General features: G+C 39.4%; 1 pseudogene; it reads right to left on the bottom strand.

Moving 5' to 3' along the window:
* Positions 1-3,252: 3,252 nt before the first annotated feature.
* Positions 3,253-3,848, bottom strand: LOC122477309 (annotated as a pseudogene).
* Positions 3,849-11,641: the final 7,793 nt, after the last annotated feature.

Genomic DNA, 11,641 nt, shown 5'->3' with positions numbered 1-11,641 from the left:
TCTACATCGTTAGGGCCACGTTGAGAGTTTATCTCAACAGAGAAAAAATGACCTTTGGGACTATGCACAAGCATTTAGCAGAAAGACTCAGTTTCTAAATGCATTTTCAGCTAAATTAAATGGGTTTGCCATGTTCCAATTCAACTTAGCTATGCCCTGTGAAACTAAGAAGTTTTCTATAAATTGCATTTTAGAAACCATTTAAAAATGTCAAGTAATAATCTCTAAGGGGGAAGAGAACTACAAAGCAAGTCACTAAAATCAGCTATTTATCATTAATTTCCTTTTCCTAATGGAAATGACTGACTCACACCTTTGCTGAATTCCATTTTGGCCAACAATATTTTTTATGCTAATCTGAGAGCTCATTCTTCAAAGAAAATATATGAAAACAATCTTATTTTAGGCCTTAACTGTGGCTCAGATATGTCTGGTGAATTTATATATCTATAAACTGATTTGCATAAATACACTTGGATGAAGGAAGTTGCTCTATCACCTAGGGAAGAGTCAAAAATGGTCTTTTGAATATAGGTCTCTGGCCTGGGCCTGTATACTTATATTTGAACTCTCTGGAGAAATAGGATAATAGGAACCACTTAGGAACCCATTTTCATGAGAAATTCTGAATATGTAGGTCCAGGATGCATTGTACTATAGCTCTGCTGAGGACTGTGGAAGAAGGCTGCAGGGAACACAATGTCTCTTTGGCAACTTGAGGGTTCACAGTTCTGGGGCACCTGGGTGTCCCAGATAGGCTGGCTGTAATGATGAATAGCACCAAGTAGCAGATGTTCTTGAGGTGTTCAAGGGGAAGACAAGAAGGCTTCTCATGAGTCACCAGAAAGGACTTTGCAAAACCAGTGAAGTCTGAACTTTTCTTTCTATCATGACCACTTTAGTACCCTAGGCTGGAGAAACTTGGGTTGATACTGAATGAAAACGGTACCATGTTTCACATGCATCAATGTCATATGTCTTTCCAGATAATAATTGTGGAAATGTATGAATGGCTTTTAATTATGTGAACAGAAAATAGAAAAATCTATATAAAATAAATGTAACCAGGTGGGCAGTGTTGTGTCATCTTCATAGTTTATATCTCCAGAGCATATTTTAAATATATCTAGTGTATGCTTCACTGAGCACCTGCCTGGTTAATGGGAAAAGCCCTGGATTGGTGGGGGTGGGTGGGTCAGGAGACCTGAATTCTAGTAGCTCTTTGACCATAGGCAAATTTTGTATGCATGATTAAATGGTTAACCCTATCTCTTCATCCCTTCTTAAATCCATACCCTCAGCAGTGCCTCATCGTGGGCAGAGAATATTTCTTTGCCCCTTGACTTTGGGCTTGGCCATGGAACTTACTTTGGCCAATAACTTGTGGGTGGAAATAATAGTCTTTCAGTTCCAAGTCCAGGACTTAAAAGGCCTTCTGTGCCTCTACTTGCTTTCTTGTGCCTCTGCCATTACTAAAGGAAAACCTCCTCCAGTTAGCCACTGGTTCAAGGAAGATAAGAGTCATTTGGAGCAAACCCAAGGACATAAAATGTGAAAACAGAACTCTAGCCACAAAAAACCTAGATCAACCAAACCCCAAATCAGCAAATGCCCAGAAATGCATTAGCTAAATACATGCTTATTGTAAGCTGCTAAGATACTACAGGTGTTTGTTATGCAGCCATAGCTGACTGATACATCTGATGATCTTTCTGGAGCATCCATTTCTTCATCTGTAAACTGAATAAGCTTACTACATAACCTCAGATCTCTTGTAGCTTTAACTTTTTTTCAAAATAAACTCCTTTTCACTTCTATATAGCTGAATATTTTTGTCTTTTCTTGTACTAGTAAAGTGCATTGATTTCAGGAAGTGCTGCTCCTGTGGTTAGACATGTCAGTTCTGTATTAATGAAACTCATTGGGCAATAGAAAGTCTTTCAACCATAGCTAAGGAGCCACATGAAATGTGCATAGATTGAGCCTCAGATAAACAGTATACATTTAATTTCTGGCCTTCAAAGTAAAAGTTTCAGAAAGAGCTCCTTGTTTCTTTATTGACTGAAAACAAGTATGTCTCCTGGACAGACAAGTGTGAGGAGAAGAAGACTCAGCATCTGCCAGACTCCTGGGAAGCATTTATATTTTTGGCTTATAGAATTCCAACCAAAAGAGTTCAGTCAAGTTTTCCCTTTGGGGACAAGCAATCATTAGCTTCCTCTCTGGTAACATATTTCTGTACTCAATTTTTAAAACAAATTCTTGACTATACCATATTATTTCTTCAAGAGAAAAATAACGGTATTTAACCTCTTTCTATATAGAAAGTTAACTTTCTCCTTTGTTTTTCTTCCTTTTCTTTGCTGCATTAGAAGTATCTACTTCACCAGCAACACTGCTTCTAGAGGTAGAATGCAAACATAGAGCCCTCCAGGCTAATAAGTTTTAAGTGGCAAAGATTTGGTTCACCAAGCTCTATTGAGGAAAAAAAGAGAGAGAGAAAGATTGTGTGTGTGTGTGTGTGTGTGTGTGTGTGTGTGTGTGTGCGCGCGCGCGCGTGTGCGGGCACATGCATGCAGATGTGCAACAGATAGGTAAATAGGGTGTAGGACTGAACCCTGGAAAGACTAGGGGTGGAAAAAGATATTGGTGTGGTAGGCTGAAAAATGTCCCCACAAAATATATCAGGTCCTAATCTCTGAAACCTGTAAATGTTACATTATACAGAAACAAGATCTTTCCAGATGTAGTTAAGAATCCTGGGATGGAGAGATTATCCAGGATTATCAGGGTGGGCACTGAATGCAATCACACATATCCTTATAAGAGAGAGGTAGAGGGAAATTTGACAGACAAAAGAACGGAAGGCAACGTGGCCATAGAGGCAGACGTTGGAGTGATGCAGCCACAAACCAAGGACGCTGGCAGCCACCAGAAGCTGGAAGAGGCAAGGAATGGATCACCCCTAGAACCTCTTGAGGCAGCCCAGGCCTGCTGATGCCTTGATTTCAGCCTAGTGATACTGTGAAGATCCTTAAGTCAATCATATCTGCAAAGATCTTGCTTCCATATAAAGTAACATCTCTCTCTCTCCCCTACCTCAACCTTCTGCTGCCCAAGCAGATGTTACACTGGGGAATGAGATAATGACTTCTCCTCATTGTAGGTACCCCGATCTCTAGGAATTGTTTTATTCCTCCAATGGCTTTCCTTGTGAAAGAAAAAAAATAATTTTATATATTTATCTTTTTGTTCTGTTTTTACTTTTATTTGCATTTATTTTATGCAGAATTTACCTCCGGGCCATAAGTTTTTGTTTCTTCAGTTTCTTCTGAGATAGCTTATTCTTCTGTGCAACTTCTTCTTCTGGTTTAAGAACAATTTGGTCTTTTTTCAGTAAGGATCATCTCAATGTGGCAGGGAGAGCTCATGTTTGGGCTAATCCAACCATGAGCCTTGTAAGTTCTATGCTGTGTCTTGTGGGCTTGTTTCACCTGGATGTGCTCAATGACCAGAGAAGCTCCATCTAAACCCTTAAGTTCAGCATTACTCTCTGCATTTTTAAGCATGTGCAGCAAAAAGTCAGCACTCTTTTTGGGCCACCGACCCTGTGTCCAGCACTACTGTTTGGCCTGGGTGCACCTGTCAATCCCATCATTGTAGCAATGGAATTGTACACACTGCTTCTGCAAAGTGACATCTTTGAGATATTTGGTGGCTTTTCAGAGATGCATACCCTGGATGGCCTGGGAAGTTTCACTTGTGTTCTTAAAGTGAACATAAAGATTTGAACCTCTTGATGTGCATGATTTTGTCGGCTTTTCTGGGCCAAGTGAATAATGAACCATTTTCAGAGATCACCTCATGCTGCTTACAGGAAGAGATTTTTATATATCTATATAATATATATTATATAGAGAATAATATATATAGTTTATATATAATCTACATATTATAGTTATTTATGAAGTCCTATTTTCTAAAACAAGCTTAACAATATAGGCATATATATTCATCACCAAGTGGAACTTTCCTTTTTTAAAAAAATATTTATTTATTTTTGGGAGAGTACAAGTGGGGCAGGGGCAGAAACTGCAGGACAGAGGATCTGAAATGGGCTCTGCACTGGACTGACAGCAGCAAGTCCAATGTAGGCCTTGAACTCACAAACTGAGAGCTCATGACCTGAGCTGAAGTCGGACACTCAACCTACTGAGCCACCCATGTGCCTCACCAAGTGGAACTTTCAATGCAAAGATACATTTACACTTTTTCTTTTTGGGGGGAACCATTACCCATGCCCTAGCCTAAAGACATTCAGGAAATCCAGTGTAATCTGACTTTTCTCATTGTCCCAGTAGCTCTGAACACTGCCCAGAAGCCAATTCAGTTCTTCCTGGTTTGTGCAAGGAAGATTAGAGGTGAGGCTGATTTTCTTTATCTCCCTAATTATTAGAAAGCACAGAGAGTCCCCAAATCTGGCAGTCTGCTTGATAATCACTCCTCCTTGGCTTCTAAGCACTTCTGAGAAAGGAGGAGATCAGTCTCTGACACAAGCAGCTACTGTGTTATGGATTTATTATCTTAGCCCCCTTTAAGCACTCAAATAAACCTTGGATGCAAAGAAGACTTGTCAGGGGTTACAGAGAAAGCTCTATAAGCTTTAAGTTGTCAATAAAACTCTATTGAATTCACTTTCTCATTCTTCTTCTGCTTGTCTTTAAAACCCCCAATTGATTTTTTTTCAGAATTCACAGTGTCACCCAGCAAGGGCTGTTTCTAGTTGTAGGCAGGGAGTTCTCAATGAAATAGCAGTTATTCGGTGCTGCCTTTGCAAATTCAGCAAGAATATCACATAAAAGGGACCCTCCACACACACACACAGGTCTTCTGGGGAGGGATGTGTGTGTTATCTTGGCCAAATTCATTTCTCCTGCTCAATCCCTTTTGGTTGTGCATCTGCAACTTGATCATGCATCATAATAACTCAATTTTGCTTAATCTGACTATACTTGACTGAAAACGAAAAGCAGTATTTATATGATATATTGAAGGATCTGTAAAAGGAAACTTTAAAATTTTAGCCAACTGTAATAGTTTAAATGCAGAGTATCTTTGCCTTATCGCTGTTGACATTTGGGGCTGAATAATTCTTTGTTGTGGGGAGAATATCCTGTACGTCATATAATGTGTAGCAGCACTCCTGGCTTCTACTCACTAGATGCCAACAGTACTCTTCTCTCTCATTTGGGATAACCAAAAACATTTCTAGACATCGTCAAATGTCCCCAGGGAGTGGGGGTTAAGAACCACAGTTTAAGGGCACCTGGGTGGCTCAGTCGGTTAAGCATCTGACTTCAGCTCAAGTCATGATCTCACGGTTTGTAGTTCCGAACCAGACACTGGGCTTTGTGCTGACAGCTCAGAGCCTGGAACCTGCTTTGGATTCTGTGTCTCCCTCTCTCTCTGCCTCTCCCCTGCTCATTCTCTCTCTCTCTCAAAAATAAAAAATAAACATAATTAAAAAAAAAAAGAACCACCATTTAAATTGTAAATCCGTCTTGAGAAGATGCTTGGAGCAGTCAGAGAGATTGTGCTGAAAATATATATTAGAAAGTGTGGTAGCCAGCCTCCAAGATGTTTTCCAGCGATCCTGCTATTCATATCCTTAGGCATTCATACCCTTAGGGATCCTGTCCCACACTGAATAGAATGGACCATCGTAACTAATTGAATACTGTGAAACTAACAGAGTGTGATCTTTTAAGTTAGGTCATAAGAAACATTGCTTTCTTAGATAACTTGCTCTGGGGAACCTTGCTGCCATGTCGTGGGGATCCTCAGCGGCCCTATGGAGAGGTCTACATGGCAAGAGCCTCATGAGTAAGTCACCTTGGAAGTGGATCCTCCAGCCTCTGTCAAGCCATGACATGACTACATAACTGGACAGCATCTTGACTGCAACTTCATGACATGCCCTGAGTTGGAAGCACTCAGCAAACCACCACTGAACTCCTAATACATGGGAACAGCTTATTGTTTGTTACTGTTTATTGTCATTGCAGCCCTTGAAGTTTTGGGGCAATTTTTTACACAGTAATAGATAATGAATAGAATTTAGAACACATAGCAATTTCAAACAAAGAAAATCTTTCTCTGTCCAATAGCTTGTGTTTTTTAATCAGAGAGGCTTTCTTTGGTCTAAACAAAAATTTAAAAAGTAGAGTACTATTGATCATAGTGTAACAGAAGAAGGATTGAAGCAGATCAACTAAAATTCTTGTTAGGAAGAAACAGAAAGCCTACTTCAACTGGCTATGTCGAGGAAGATGCCTAATTCCTGAAATAATGGGATTAAGCAAATATATACTTGATTTAATGGATAAAAATGTATCTTTGTAAATCTTGGCTTTTTCTACTTAGAATGTCATTATTGGACATTACAATCCTAATTTTTGTTAAAGAATGAAAATAACCAGTTTGTTTTGTAAGATTAAGCTGTCAAGGTGTGTATCAGCTAGCTATTGTCACACTAATGCTGCATAACAAACCACCTCAAAACCCACTGATATACAATAACAAATATTTATTTCTTACTCATGCGTCCTGGGGTCAGCTACAGTTTGGTTGATCTTGGATGGGTATGGCTCCAGGCTATGGGTTCAGTTCATCTCTGCTTCACACATCTCCCATCCTCTTTAGCCCATGCCTCTTTACCCGAGGCATGCTCTTCTTATGGCTATGGCAAAAGTGCAAGAGCATAGAACAGAAATACATGATATCTCTCAAAGCCTAGACTATGGCTGTCACTTCTGCCCATATCCCATTGGCCAAAGCAAGTAGCATGGCCAAGCGCAACACTAGCAGGGAAGGGAAATACACTCCTCCCATGAAGTTTTGTGGAAATGGGGTATAAAGAATGAATATATGTTAAACAGTAGTCTAATATACAGGTTGTTTTTGGTTTCTTTTTGTCTGTTTCTATACATTTATCCTCCTTATACCAATGTAGACAAATACAAACTTATGTTTCACAATTTGCAGGCATGACTTATGCTTCATAATTTACAAAGTTGATTACATGTATTACAAGGCTTCACTTTCTATCACTTTGCTGACAAGTACAATATTTTTTCCCTTTGGTCCATCAGGCTATCATATTAAAACATTATTGGGGGTGGTGAGGCTTATCCCATGGAGGGGGTGTCACTTGGGATTGCATTCAACAGTAAACAACATGAAATTCAACTTACAGTTGCTGAAGCAAATAGGGGTTTATTTTCTTATGACAAGCTGTTCAAAGGCAGATAACCTTGGCTGAATGATATCATCAAACACCCATTCTTCATCTCTTTCTGCTCCATGAACAAAATAAGTTACAATGGCCTTTGCCTTCATGGTTTTAGCTCTACATGTCAGATCTACATTCCAGGCAGAAAGAAAGGATAGAGGACCATGGCAGCTGACAGTCTTCTCTTGCATTCAGAAAGAAAAAAACTTTCCCAGAACCACCCTCAGTAGATGCCCACTTATATCTCATTAGAAAATAAGGTTTCAAGCTTTATAGTCTTTATAACAAGAGACGGCAAGGGTGAAAGCTGTTAGAAAGGGGTGTTGAGACAATCTATACCATCTATCACAAGAGGACACACATGATTCCCCATACCCAACCACTGCTACCTCTAAGCAATCCTTACCTTCACATATCCACGTGCAACAAGTACAAAATATACATCCCATGGGTACCCTCTGACCAAACAATAATCTTGCCTCTGGGGCCTCTGTTCCACTTAAGAACTTGCCCATGTGAGCCTTTCATCAGGTCACAGAAACTGATCCTGAGTTTTCTGGATTGATTTAGAAGCTGTGATATTCTCAGGCAATGCTATAACTTTTACTGATTTGAAAAATTCTAGAAAAAGCTATTATTTTAAGATTGTGTCCTTAGGCAAGTTACTTAAGTACTCTGGGCTTATTTATTTATTATTTGTTATTTTTTTATTAAGAATTTTTTAATGTTTATTTATTTTTGAGAGACAGAGAAAAAGAGACAGAGTATGAGCAGGGGGAGAGCACAGAGAGAAGGAGATACAGAATCCGAAGCAGGCTCTAGCCTCTGAGCTGTCAGCACAGAGCCCGACGCAGGGCTCAAACTCGTGAACCATGAGATCATAACCTGAGCTGAAGTTGGACACTTAACTGACTGAGCCACCCAAGCGCCCCTGGGCTCATTAAAATAATAATAATAATAATAATAATAATAATAATAATAATAACTATCTTGCAGTGTTGCTGTAAAGATAATAAATTCTTTATGTTTGAAAAGAACTTAATACACTGGCATTTAGAAGTTGAGTTTTGTTACTTACAGCCAAACACATTCCCAATTGGTATATTCAGTGCTTTCAGCATCACCATCTATCACAATGTTTTGATGTAATACTATGGTGAACCAAAGGGGTAGAATGTACTTGTCAAAAAAAAAGAATACACCAGGAAGTCTTATAATTAGCAGTTGATTACCATTATTTGTTCCAGCCTACTTCAATTCATTCTGATTGGACAATTCATCCTCATGGAAATACTTGGTAGCTTTGCAAACAGTTTCAAATCATGAAAAGGCTACCAATCATATGTCTGGAAATGGTACCCAGTATTGCTTTCTTCCAGCTGCTAAATCTGTACCATCATTATGTACCAGGCTTCTAAAATGGCAAGATGGTGGGTGCCTGGGTGGCTCAGTCAGTTAAGCATCTGCCTTTGGCTCAGGTCATGATCTACGTTTCGTGGGTTTGAGCCCCATGTTGGGCTCTGTGCTGACAGCTCAGAGCCTGGAGCCTGCTTTGGATTCTGTGTGTGTGTCTCTCTCTGCCCCTATCCTGCTCATACTCTATCTCTCTCTCTCTCAAAAATAAATAAACAGTAAAAAAAAATTTTCTTAAGTAAAAAAATAAAATGGTCAGATGGTAAGAGGATGAGTGGGACTCTTCAAAGTATGAAGGGAAAACACAGAATAATAAAAAATATCTTACCTGAGATATAGCTTCTAGGCCACATAGAAATTGTCTTCCTCCTTCCCTTCCTGTCCCCTCATCACTAAGGCTCATCTCCTCTCCTCCTTAGTATGGAGACAGGCATAAGGAAAAAGCAAGACAGTTTCTGCCTGCACCACCTTTTTCCTTTTTATTCCTTAGATTTACTGGTTATAACACTTACACATATGTTCCTTTCTACTCACTGTTCTAATTGGGACTCAGGTCCAACCACTCAGCTAAAAAGTTAACTAGATCAATTATCAATTAGAGTATTCAGTCATTAATTGCACATGACATTAACCCAGATGAATAGACACATGACCTGTTACAAACTCATTGGTAGGTTGAGTGTTCATGCTGAATTTCCCTCAACTTCACACACTAGATGTAATCATACATTCTCTCCCTTTATTCATCAAAGATTAACCCCAATAATGTGGGGTGAAGAGAAAGCAACCATCAAAATTGTTAAAAGGATGTATTTTTTCCTATTGTTTAATACCTAGTGATTACTTTGAGTGTGAGAGGGTTTAACTTTAATAACAGCCCTCAAGTTAAAGGTGTAATTTCAAATTTTTCATTCTTCACATACTTCCATGTTTAGATTAATTTTCATAATCCCAGTAAGTAGGAGGGTGGCTACCTGTTTTGTTCTTTTGCCAACTGAGAAGAAAACGGTGGCAGTGGTGTCTTCTAAGTGTCATTAGTACCTAAACAAGAGAAAGGACAATTCTGACACTTCCACAAGGTTTACCTAGACCCTGGATTTGCTTAGATCATCATGAAAGATCGGGGTTTAAAGGTGCCTTAGTAATCATCCTTTCATTATATAGATGGTTGTTTGTTCGTTTGATGTTTGTGTATATGTACACTGTATGGCAGAGACAATATGTGTGCAACACCTACACCAATAGGTCTGGTACAGTAAGAATGTCTATACAGAGGAGACTTGCCTAAATCAGTCCTAAAAGTTGACATAGACATTGTGTCACATTCCACACACAGGGATATGTCCAAATGCCAGTTACCCTGGAAAATGTAAGACATCACTTTAATGCCATGCTGATGTTTGATATCAAATTCTTCCTTAAGACCAATGTCTGATAAAGGAGGGTCAAGGGAGCATAAGGATGCTGAGTACGTGAAATGAAAAGGGGAATGAGAAGAGGAAGAAAAAGGGTAAAGACAGGGGCAACTGGAGGAAGAAGAAGTCAAAGAAGCCATGTTACCACTGTGGCTGAATGGTCCTAAAACCTAATGCATAAATATCCATCAGATAAAACCGATGGTTCTCAAAGTGTTGTTTCAGAACCAGCAGTATCAGCATCACTGAAGAACTTGTCTGGGCCCTACTCCAGACCTACCGAATCAGAAACAACCCCTGTAGGCGATGCTGGTGTATGCTCAAGTCTGAGAACCACTGTGCACTAAATGTTATCAGTGATGTCCACTTGGGTGTGAATGAGTTCCCATCAGACCATGGGCATCTCAAGGGCAGAGACCAGGGATCACCAATGCATCTCCAGCACTGGAGCAGGTAGGTAGGCATGGAGCCACTTAGTATGTATCACTTGAATCAATAAATTATTCTTATTTGGGAACAGGTAACTCTTTTTAATGCCAGCAAAATTTAATATAGTAATGCTAAGTTGGAAAGAATAAAAGTGGGGTGTGTGAGAAGAATACCAATTTCACAGTTTGGGACAGCATTGTCTCTTCCTGTTTTGTTTTTTAGACCATACTCAGAAATATCACTTAATTTATTTTTAAAATGTTTTTAATGTCTATTTATTTTTGAGAGAGAGAGACAGAGAGAGTGCGAGCAGGGGAGGGGCAAAGAGAGAGGAAGATACAGAATCCGAAGCAGGTTCTAGGCTCTGAGCTGTCAGCACAGAGCCCAACGTGGGGCTGGAATTCACAAACTGTGAGATCATGACCTGAGCAGAAGTTGGAAGTCAGATGCTTAACCAACTGAGCCACCCAGGTGCCCCAGAAATAATCACTTTAAAATCAGGTTCCAAAGTTTATCAGAGGGGAGGTGAGTAGGGGAATGTGTGAAGTAGGTGATGGGGATTAAGGAGTGCACTTGTGATGAGCACTGGGTGATGTATGGAAGTGTTGAATCACTATATTGTACACCTGAAACTAATATTACACTGTATGGTAACTAACTGGAATTTAAATACAGACTTAAAAAAAATAAAAGTGGGTTCCAAGTATTACAGAAATAATTTAATATCCTCTCTCCTTTTTGTTTTCCACTTGGGCAACAGGTTAAAATAGCAATCCATACAATTTGTAACCTGTCATAAAGTTGTGAACCAACATTTCAGATTTATTTATTTTTATTTTTTTTTTAGAGTTCATAAGAGGAATTTTTTTTTGTTTTTTTTTATATGAAATTTATTGACAAATTGGTTTCCATACAACACCCAGTGCTCATCCCAAAAGGTGCCCTCCTCAATACCCATCACCCATCCTCTCCTCCCTCCCACCCTCCATCAACCCTTAGTTTGTTCTCAGTTTTTAACAGTCTCTTATGCTTTGGCTCTCTCGCACTCTAACCTCTTTTTTTTTTTTTTCCTTCCCCTCCCCCATGGGTTCCT

This window comes from Prionailurus bengalensis, chromosome X (genome assembly GCF_016509475.1).
Source record: "Prionailurus bengalensis isolate Pbe53 chromosome X, Fcat_Pben_1.1_paternal_pri, whole genome shotgun sequence".
Lineage (NCBI taxonomy): Eukaryota > Metazoa > Chordata > Mammalia > Carnivora > Felidae > Prionailurus > Prionailurus bengalensis.
This window is presented reverse-complemented; position numbering and strand designations above follow the sequence as displayed.